The following is an 11,137-nucleotide window of genomic DNA, read 5'->3' on the forward strand; positions in this document are numbered from 1 at the left end:
TCTCTCTCTCTCTCGCTCTGTGTCCTGTGTGTTTAGCTCTCTCTCTCTCTCTCTCTCGCTCTGTGTCCTGTGTGTTTAACTCTCTCTCTCTCTCACTCTCTGTCCTGTGTGTTTAACTCTCTCTCTCTCTCGCTCTGTGTCCTGTGTGTTTAGCTCTCTCTCTCTCTCTCTCTCTCACTCTGTGTCCTGTGTGTTTAACTCTCTCTCTCTCTCTCTCTCTCGCTCTGTGTCCTGTGCGTTCAACTCTCTCTCTCTCGCTTTGTGTCCTGTGTGTTTAACTCTCTCTCTCTCTCGCTCTGTGTCCTGTGTGTTTAACTCTCTCTCTCTCTCACTCTGTGTCCTGTGTGTTTAACTCTCTCTCTCTCTCTCACTCTGTGTCCTGTGTGTTTAACTCTCTCTCTCTTTCACTCTGTGTCCTGTGTGTTTAACTCTTTCTCTCTCTCACTCTGTGTCCTGTGTGTTTAACACTCTCTCTCTCTCACTCTGTGTCCTGTGTGTTTAACACTCTCTCTCTCTCACTCTGTGTCCTGTGTGTTGAACACTCCCTCTCTCTCACTCTGTGTCCTGTGTGTTGAACTCTCTCTCTCTCTCACTCTGTGTCCTGTGTGTTTAACTCTCTCTCTCGCTCTCTGTCCTGTGTTTTTAACTCTCTCTCTCTCTCTCTCTCTCGCTCTCTGTCCTGTGTTTTTAACTCTCTCTCTCTCTCTCTCGCTCTCTGTCCTGTGTGTTTAACTCTCTCTCTCTCTCTCTCTCTCTCGCTCTCTGTCCTGTGTTTTTAACTCTCTCTCTCTCTCTCTCTCGCTCTCTGTCCTGTGTTTTTAACTCTCTCTCTCTCTCACTCTGTGTCCTGTGTGTTTATCTCTCTCTCACTCTCGCTCTCTGTCCTGTGTGTTTAACTCTCTCTCTCTCTCGCTCTGTGTCCTGTGTGTTTAATTCTCTCTCTCTCTCGCTCTCCGTCCTGTGTTTTTAACTCTCTCTCTCTCTCGCTCTCTGTCCTGTGTTTTTAACTCTCTCTCTCTCTCTCTCTCGCTCTCTGTCCTGTGTGTTTAACTCTCTCTCTCTCGCTCTGTGTCCTGTGTGTTTGGCTCTCTCTCTCTCTCGCTCTGTGTCCTGTGTGTTTAGCTCTCTCTCTCTCTCTCTCGCTCTCTGTCCTGTGTTTTTAACTCTCTCTCTCTCTCCATCTCGCTCTCTGTCCTGTGTGTTTAACTCTCTCTCTCTCGCTCTCTCGCTCTCTGTCCTGTGTTTTTAACTCTCTCTCTCTCTCTCTCGCTCTCTGTCGTGTGTGTTTAACTCTCTCTCTCACTCTGTGTCCTGTGTGTTTAGCTCTCTCTCTCTTTCTGTCCTCTGTGTTTAACATTCTCTCTCTCTCTCTCTGTCCTGTGTGTTTAACACTCTCTCTCTCGCTCTCTGTCCTGTGTGTTTAACTCTCTCTCTCTCTCTGTCCTGTGTGTTTAACTCTCTCTCTCTCTCTCTGTCCTGTGTGTTTAACTCTCTCTCTCGCTCTCTGTCCTGTGTTTTTAACTCTCTCTCTCTCTCTGTGTCCTGTGTTTTTAACTCTCTCTCTTTCTCTGTCCTGTGTGTTCAACTCTCTCTCTCTCACTGTCCTGTGTGTTTAACTCTCTCTCTCTCTCTCTCTGTCCTGTGTGTTTAACTCTCTCTCTCTCTGTCTGTCCTGTGTGTTTAACTCTCTCTCTCTCTCTCTCTGTCTGTTCTGTGTGTTTAACTCTCTCTCTCTGTCTGTCCTGTGTGTGTAACTCTCTCTCTCTGTCCTGTGTGTGTGACTCTCTCTCTCTCTCTCGCTCTGTGTCCTGTGTGTTTCACTCTCTCTCTCTCTCTCGCTCTCTGTCCTGTGTTTTTAACTCTCTCTCTCTCACTCTGTGTCCTGTGTGTTTCACTCTCTCTCTCGCTCTCTGTTCTGTGTTTTTAACTCTCTCTCTCTCTCTCTCTCTCTCTCGCTCGCTGTCCTGTGTTTTTAACTCTCTCTCTCTCTCTCGCTCTCTGTCCTGTGTGTTTAACTCTCTCTCTCTCTCGCTCTGTGTCCTGTGTGTTTAACTCTCTCTCTCTCTCTCGCTCTCTGTCCTGTGTGTTTAACTCTCTCTCTCTCTCGCTCTCTGTCCTGTGTGTATAACTCTCTCTCTCTCTCTCTCGCTCTCTGTCCTGTGTTTTTAACTCTCTCTCTCTCTCTCACTCTGTGTCCTGTGTGTTTAACTCTCTCTCTCTCTCACTCTGTGTCCTGTGTGTTTAACTCTCTCTCTCTCTCGCTCTGTGTCCTGTGTGTTTAACTCTCTCTCTCTCTCACTCTGTGTCCTGTGTGTTTAACACTCTCTCTCTCTCTCTCTCTCGCTCTGTGTCCTGTGTGTTTAACTCTCTCTCTCTCTCGCTCTCTGTCCTGTGTTTTTAACTCTCTCTCTCTCTCTCTCTGTGTCCTGTGTGTTTAACTCTCTCTCTCGCTCCCTGTCCTGTGTTTTTAACTCTCGCTCTCTCTCTCTCGCTCTCTGTCCTGTGTGTTTAACTCTCTCTCTCTCTCTCTGTGTCCTGTGTGTTTAACTCTCTCTCTCTCACTCTGTGTCCTGTGTGTTTAACACTCTCTCTCTCTCTCGCTCTCTGTCCTGTGTGTTTAACTGTCTCTCTCTCTCGCTCTGTGTCCTGTGTGTTTAGCTCTCTCTCTCTCTCTCTCTCTCTCTCGCTCTCTGTCCTGTGTGTTTAACTCTCTCTCTCTCTCGCTCTGTGTCCTGTGTGTTTAGCTCTCTCTCTCTCTCTCGCTCTGTGTCCTGTGTGTTTAGCTCTCTCTCTCTCTCTCTCTCGCTCTCTGTCCTGTGTGTTTAACTCTCTCTCTCGCTCTGTGTCCTGTGTGTTTAGCTCTCTCTCTCTCTCACTCTGTGTCCTGTGTGTTTAGCTCTCTCTCTCTCTGTCCTGTGTGTTTAACTCTCTCTCTCTCTCTCTCTCTGTCCTGTGTGTTTAACTCTCTCTCTCTCTGTCTGTCCTGTGTGTTTAACTCTCTCTCTCTCTCTCTCTCGCTCTCTGTCCTGTGTTTTTAACTCTCTCTCTCTCTCTCTCTCTCTCGCTCTCTGTCCTGTGTGTTTAACTCTCTCTCTCTCTCGCTCTCTCGCTCTCTGTCCTGTGTTTTTAACTCTCTCTCTCTCTCTCTCGCTCTCTGTCCTGTGTGTTTAACTCTCTCTCTCACTCTGTGTCCTGTGTGTTTAGCTCTCTCTCTCTCTCTGTCCTGTGTGTTTAACACTCTCTCTCTCTCTCTCTCTCTGTCCTGTGTGTTTAACACTCTCTCTCTCGCTCTCTGTCCTGTGTGTTTAACTCTCTCTCTCTCTGTCCTGTGTGTTTAACTCTCTCTCTCTCTCTCTCTGTCCTGTGTGTTTAACTCTCTCTCTCGCTCTCTGTCCTGTGTTTTTAACTCTCTCTCTCTCTCTCTGTGTCCTGTGTTTTTAACTCTCTCTCTCTCTGTCCTGTGTGTTTAACTCTCTCTCTCTCTCTGTCCTGTGTGTTTAACTCTCTCTCTCTCTCTGTCTGTCCTGTGTGTTTAACTCTCTCTCTCTCTCTCTCTCTCTGTCCTGTGTGTTTAACTCTCTCTCTCTCTCTCTCAGTCTGTCCTGTGTGTTTAACTCTCTCTCTCTCTCTCGGTCTGTCCTGTGTGTGTAACTCTCTCTCTCTGTACTGTGTGTGTAACTCTCTCTCTCTCTCTCTCGCTCTCTGTCCTGTGTGTTTAACTCTCTCTCTCGCTCTGTGTCCTGTGTGTTTAGCTCTCTCTCTCTCACCTGCAATGCAGAGCTGTTTCTCTGTGTCCTGTGCATTTAGGTCTCTCTGCTGTGCGTTTAGCTCTCTCTCTGTACTGTGCATTTAGTTCTCTCTCTGTACAGCAAAGTGCACAGCTTGAGGGGAGCTGGAGGAAATAATCCATAGTGAGAAACCAGATGTGGTACGAATAACTGAAACATGGCTACATAAAGAACAGGACTGACAACTAAAGATTGCAGGTTAGAACATAATTAGAAAGGATAGGGAAGGAAGGGGGTGGAGTAGCTGTACTAATCAGATATAACATAATGACAGTAGCAAAAAATGGACCTAACAGAAGGATACAAACATAGAATCAGAGCTAGGTTACATTACAGAAGGAGGCCATGCGGCCCATCGATTCCGTGCCAGCTCAATGCAAGGAGCAATCCAGCAAGTCCCACTCCCCTGCCCTATCCCCGTATCCCTGCAATTTTTTTCCTTTCAAGTACTTAGCTGATTCCCAGTTGAAGGCTATGATTGAATCTGCCTCCACCACCCCCTCGGGCAGTGCATTCCAGATCCTAACCACTCGCTGTGTAAAAAAACTTTTCCTCATGTCAACTTTGGTTCTTTTGCCAATCACGTTAAATCTATATCCTCTGGTTCTTGACCCTTCCGCCAATGGGAACAGTTTCTCTCTATCTACTCTGTCTAGACCTTCACGATCTTGAACACCTCTATCAAATCTCCTCTCAACCTTCTCTGTTCCAAGGAGAACAACTCCAGCTTCTCCAGTCTATCCACGTAACTAAAGCCCCTCATCCCTGGAATCATTCCAGTAAATCTCTTCTGCACCCTCTCTAAGGCCTTCACATCTTTCCTAAAGTGTGGTGCCCAGAACTGGACACAATACTCCAGTTGTCGTCGAACCAGTGTTTTATAAAGGTTCATCATGACTTCCTTGCTTTTGTACTCTATGGGCGTCATTTTAGCACCCGCTATTGGGTGTGTTCCTGGCGGGGGGGCTCCGAAAATCGGAGAATCCCGGAGCTGGACCGGAGCTCGCCCCGAACCCGCGCACTTCCGGGTTCCCCACTGACACACCGGCGTGCGCGCACAGCCCCCGCTGGTGGGAATCCCGCAGGCAATTAAAGCCAGCGGGGTGGCACTTGAAAGTATTTATTTAGGTATTTCAGGTCATTAACTGACCTGATTAAGGGATTATGTGAGGAGGGGTGGGATTTTAGAGCAAACTGGGACTGTTTCCCACACTGGGGGAAACACTCCCAGGTCAAATGGACGTGTTGCAACTGTCAGCCTGTGGCAGTTGCAAAGGTGCATTTGACAGGTGTGGGGGTAAGACCCTCACCCATTGCAGGAGGCCACTCTGTCACTTGGGACAAAGTTTGGCCTCCAACACCCTCCTCCTGACAGTCAAAGTCACCAACCTGCACACTTACCCCAGGGTCTGGAGACATGTACCTACCTTGCGGACCCCCTCAGATGTACATCTTGCGGATGGGGGCCGCCATAGCTGCAGTCATGACATCCTCGGAGGGCGAACAGCATCACCAGCCTCGCCATCCACGCCGTCCACCTCTGACACGTGGAGCTCCACAACAGAGTGCTGTGACACATCCACCTGCACAGCAGGAGGGAGGGCAACCGCAGAGAGAGATGCGTCGCAGAAGGCACTACCCTCGACACAGGGTCCACAGACCGAGGCTCAGCCTCCTGGACCTCTCTGAGCAGCAGTGCACACGGAGGCTCAGAGTCACTCGACATGTAGTCGTGGACATCTGCAGCCTCTTTCATGCCGAGCTGCTCCCAGCTGGCCCGAGCACCATCTTCTTACCTGTCGCTGTCAAAGTCACCACTGCCCTCAACAACTTCTCCTCTGCATCCTTCAAGGGTGCCACCGGGAACATCGCCGATGTCTCTCAGTCGTCTGCGCAAAAGAGCCCTGCAAATACACCTACACCCACTCTGCAGTGACACAATGGGTGGCATCAGGTGTGGGTCTTCATAGTGATCCTCAGGAGAGGGCATTATTGCACAAACCAGACAAGATTCGCGAAGACATGGCAGTAGTGGTGCCAATATAATATGTAATGTGAGTTGGTCAGAAATTCAATGTAAGTAACACCCATGACAAACCCTCAAACACCCTTGAGCATCCCCTTCATGCTCACGACACGTTTGCCTCACGCTGCCTACTGCACATATGTGATGCATGCCCTGTGTCTGCAGCACAGGTAGTGGCAGGTTGAGTGAGGCTGGCCGTGAAAGAGATGCACGAGAGGGTGAGTATGGGATAGAGCCATGAGATTGTATGAGGATTGGGTTGAGTGGTAGTGGTGGGGTGAGTACTGGCGAGGTGAGTAAGTGCAGGTAAGATGAGGATGAGGTTTGAGTGGGTATGAGGGGTGATGTGACAGAGTAGTGTTGGCAGTGCTGAAGGAGATGTGGGGTGGGGGCGGTGATGTGGCAGACGGAGTGTAGGGGAAAGACTACGTGTACTCACTTTGGCTGACCTACTGAGGTCATTGGAGTGCCTCCTGCACTGTATGCAGGTGGGCGATATGTTGGTGGTGCAGGTGACCTCCTCTGCCACCTCGAGCCAGGCCTTCCTGGTGGCAGAGGCAGGCCGCTTCCTCCTGCCCTCAGGGGGGGAAGATCTCTGTCCTCCCCCTCCTCCTCACCCCATGTATTGATACCTGGGGTGAGGCATCATTAAACTGGGAGCAGCCTTCCCCCTGGGCTGCTCCAAGCTGTATTTTTTCCTATTTGTTGCAGCATCTGTCAGTGGAGGACTGCCCCTTTAAATAGAGCTCCTCCAGCTGACAGATCTTACTGCGCATGCGCAGCCCGCCCGACGCGCAGATCAGCAGTGGGGAACCCGGAGGAGCAGGTAAGTGGATCCAATTAGTGGATTGCTACAATCGCGCGGGAAGCTGACTAATTTCACCGGGCGCGTTACCCACGCGCCCGATAGCCCCCCCGCCGAGAACCCGCAGCCCTGCTAACATCGGGCCCTATGCCTCTATTCATAAAGCCAGGTTCCTGTATGCTTTTTAACCATTTTCTCAACCTGCCCTGCTACTTTCAATGGTTTGTGCACATATACCCCCAGATCTCTCTGTTTCTGTACCCCTGTTAGAACTGTGCCCTCTAGTTTATATTGCCTCTCCTCGTTCTTCCTACCGAAATGTATCACTTTGCATTTTTCTGCATTAAATTTCATCTATCATGTGTCCGCCCATGCCACCAGCCTGTCTATATCCTCTTGAAGTCTATCACTATCCTCCTCACTGTTCACTACACTTCCAAGTTTTGTGTCATCTGCAAATTTGGAAATTATGCCCTGTACACCCAAGTCCAAGTCATCAATATATCAAGAAAAGCAATGGTCCTAGTACCGACCCCTGGGGAACACCACTGTACACCTCCCTCCAGTCCAAAAGACAGCCGTTCATCACTACTCTCTGTTCCCTGTTACTTAGCCAATTCTGTATCCATGCTGCTACTGCCCCCTTTATTCCAAGGGCTTCAATCATGATGATAAGCCTATTATGCGGCACTTTATCAAACGCCTTTTGAAAGTCCATATACACCACATGAACTGCATTGCCCTCATCTACCCTCTCTGTTCCCTCATCAAAAAACTCTGTCAATTTGGTTAAACACGATTTGCCTTTAACAAATCCGTGCTGGCTTTCCCGAATCAATCCACATTTGTCCAAGTGACTGCTAATTCTGTCCCGGATTATCATTTCTAAAAGTTTCCCCACCACCGAGGTTAAACTGACTGGCCTGTAGTTGCTGGGTTTATCCTTACACCCTTTTTTGAACAAGGGTGTAACATTTGCAATTCTCCAGTCCTCTGGCACCACCCCCGTATCTACGGATGATTGGGAGATTATGGCCAGTACCTCCGCAACTTCCACCCTTACTTCCCTCAGCAACTTAGGATGCATCCCATCCAGACAGGGTGACTTATCTACTTTAAGTAAAGCTAGCCTTTTTAGTAACCTCCTTTTTTTCAATTAGTAGCCCATCCAGTATCTCAGCTACATCTTCCTTTACTGTGACTTTGGCAGCATCTTCTTCCTTGGTAAAGACAGATGCAAAGTATTCATTTAGTACCTCGGCCATGCCCTCTGGCTCCATCAGTAGATCTCCTTTTTGGTCCATGCTCGGGCCCACCCCTCCTCTTATTCCTGTTTACTGTTTACCTGCCTGTAGAAGCCGACAGAATCCATATGGATTGAAATGAAAGATAAGGGATCGATCACGCTAATAGGGCTATACTACAGACCACCTAACAGCGCAAAGGAGGTGGAGGAAGAAATATGTGAGCAAATATGTGAAATGAGTAAAGAACATAGAATAATAATCATGGGAGATTTTAACTACCCCCAAATAAACTGGCAAGAAGAGGGAGCTAAAGGGGAAAAGGGAATGGAGTTTTTACAATGTGTGCAGGACTCCTTTCTTACCCAGTATGTAAAAAGCCCGACAAGAGAGGAAACACTGCTGGATGTTCAATGGGAAATGAACCAGAACAGAGAAGAGAAGTAAGCGGAGGGGAACATCTAGACAATAGCGATCTCAACATAATAAGGTTTAACATAAAGATTGAGAAGGACATAAGTAAGACAAAGACCAAAGTAATAGGTTGGAAAAAAGCAGATTTTAAGGGACTAAGAATGTCCTAGAGAAAATAAACTGGAAAAATTTACTGACAAACAAAAAAATAGAACAGCAGTGGGAAACAGATCAAAAAAGATATAGTGACATTTAAGATAGAAAGGGGGGAGATAATTGATAAACTAATCAAATTTAGAGAGGATAAAACCCCTGGTCCGGATGGATTCCATCCGCACATATTAAAAGAAGTTAGGGAAGAGATAGTAGAGGCACTATTACAGATATATAAAAATTAATTAGAGAAGGGAATAGTGCCAGAGGACTGGTGGACAACTAATGTGATTCCTATATTTAAAAAGGGAGAGAGAACAAGTCCAGGGAACTATAGACCAATTAGCTTATCGTTAGTTTTTTTTATTCGTTCATGGGATGTGGGCGTCGCTGGCAAGGCCGGCATTTATTGCCCATCCCTAATTGCCCTTGAGAAGGTGGTGGTGAGCCGCATTCTTGAACCGCTGCAGTCCGTGTGGTGACGGTTCTCCCACAGTGCTGTTAGGAAGGGAGTTTCAGGATTTTGACCCAGCGATGATGAAGGAACGGTGATATATTTCCAAGTCGGGATGGTGTGTGACTTGGAGGGGAACGTGCAGGTGGTGTTGTTCCCATGTACCTGCTGCTCTTGTCCTTCTAGGTGGTAGAGGTCGCGGGTTTGGGAGGTGCTGTCGAAGAAGCCTTGGCGAGTTTATGCAGTGCATCCTGTGGATGGTACACACTGCAGCCACAGTGCGCCGGTGGTGAAGGGAGTGAATGTTTAGGGTGGTGGATGGGGTGCCAATCAAGCGGGCTGCTTTGTCCTGGATGCTGTCGAGCTTCTTAAGTGTTGCTGGAGCTGCACTCATCCAGGCAAGTGGAGAGTATTCCATCACACTCCTGACTTGTGCCTTGTAGATGGTGGAAAGGCTTTGGGGAATCAGGAGGTGAGTCACTCGCCGCAGAATACCCAGCTTCTGACCTACTCTTGTAGCCACGGTATTTATATGGCTGGTCCAGTTAGGTTTCTGGTCAATGGTGACCCCCAGGATGTTGATGGTGGGGGATTCGGTGATGGTAATGCCGTTGAATGTCAAGGGGAGGTGGTTAGACTCTCTCTTGTTGGAGATGGTCATTGCCTGGCACTTGTCTGGCGCGAATGTTACTTGCCACTTATCAGCCCAAGCCTGGATATTGTCCAGGTCTTGCTGCATGCGGGCTCGGACTGCTTCATTATTTGAGGGGTTGCGAATGGAACTGAACACTGTGCAATCATCAGCGAACATCCCCATTTCTGACCTTATGATGGAGGGAAGGTCATTGATGAAGCAGCTGAAGATGGTTGGGCCAAGGACACTGCCCTGAGGAACTCCTGCAGTAATGTCCTGGGGCTGAGATGATTGGCCTCCAACAACCACTACCAACTTCTTTTGTGCTAGGTATGACTCCAGCCACTGGAGAGTTTTCCCCCTGATTCCCATTGACTTCAATTTTACTAGGGCTCCTTGGTGCCACACTCGGTCAAATGCTGCCTTGATGTCAAGGGCAGTCACTCTCACCTCACCTCTGGAATTCAGCTCTTTTGTCCATGTTTGGACAAAGGCTGTAATGAGGTCTGGAGCCGAGTGGTCCTGGCGGAACCCAAACTGAGCATCGGTGAGCAGGTTATTGGTGAGTAAGTGCAGCTTGATAGCACTGTCGACGACACCTTCCATCACTTTGCTGATGATTGAGAGTAGACTGATGGGGCGGTAATTGGCCGGATTGGATTTGTCCTGCTTTTTGTGGACAGGACATAACTGGGCGATTTTCCACAGTCGGGTAGATGCCAGTGTTGTAGCTGTACTGGAACAGTTTGGCTAGAGGCGCAGCTAGTTCTGGAGCACAAGTCTTCAGCACTACAGCTGGGATGTTCTCGGGGCCCATAGCCTTTGCTGTATCCAGTGCACTCAGCCATTTCTTGATATCACGCAGAGTGAATCGAATTGGCTGAAGTCTGGCTTCTGTGATGGTGGGGATATCGGGAGGAGGCCGAGATGTATCATCCACTCGGCACTTCTGGCTGAAGATGGTGGTAGGAAAGATAGTGGAATCCTTACTCAAAGATGTAATAGAAAAACATCGAGAAACCGAAAATATAATAATGAATAATCAGCACGGATTTCAAAAGGGAAGTTCATGCTTGACCAGCCTTATTGAATTCTTTGAAGAACAGAAAGGGTAGACAAGGGTAATGCAGTAGATGTAATGTATTTGGATTTTCAAAAGCATTCGATAAGATAATGCATAGTAGACTCACGACTAAGATCAGAGCATGTGGAATCAGGGGACAGGTAGTAGAATGGATAACAAGCTGGCTCCAAAATAGAAAACAAAAGTAGAGGTTAAAAATAGTTATTCAGACTGGCAAAAGGTGGGAAGTGGTGTTCCACAGGGATCAGTGCTGGGACCAATGTTGTTCACCATTTACATTAACAATTTGGATTCAGGAATTGGAAGTTCAATTTCAATTCAATGGAACCAAATTGGGGGATATAGTTAATACTGAGGAGGACTGCAACAAAATACAGGAAGATACTAATAAACTTGCAGAATGGGCATGTAATTGGCAAATTAATTTTAATATAGATAAGTGTGAGGTGGTACATTTTGGTAGGAAGAATAAGGAGGCCATATACTGCTTGGATAATAAGAGTCTAAATGGGCTAGAGGAGCAAAGGGATCTGGG

The sequence above is a fragment of the Heptranchias perlo genome, chromosome 16 (genome assembly GCF_035084215.1).
Source record: "Heptranchias perlo isolate sHepPer1 chromosome 16, sHepPer1.hap1, whole genome shotgun sequence".
NCBI lineage: Eukaryota > Metazoa > Chordata > Chondrichthyes > Hexanchiformes > Hexanchidae > Heptranchias > Heptranchias perlo.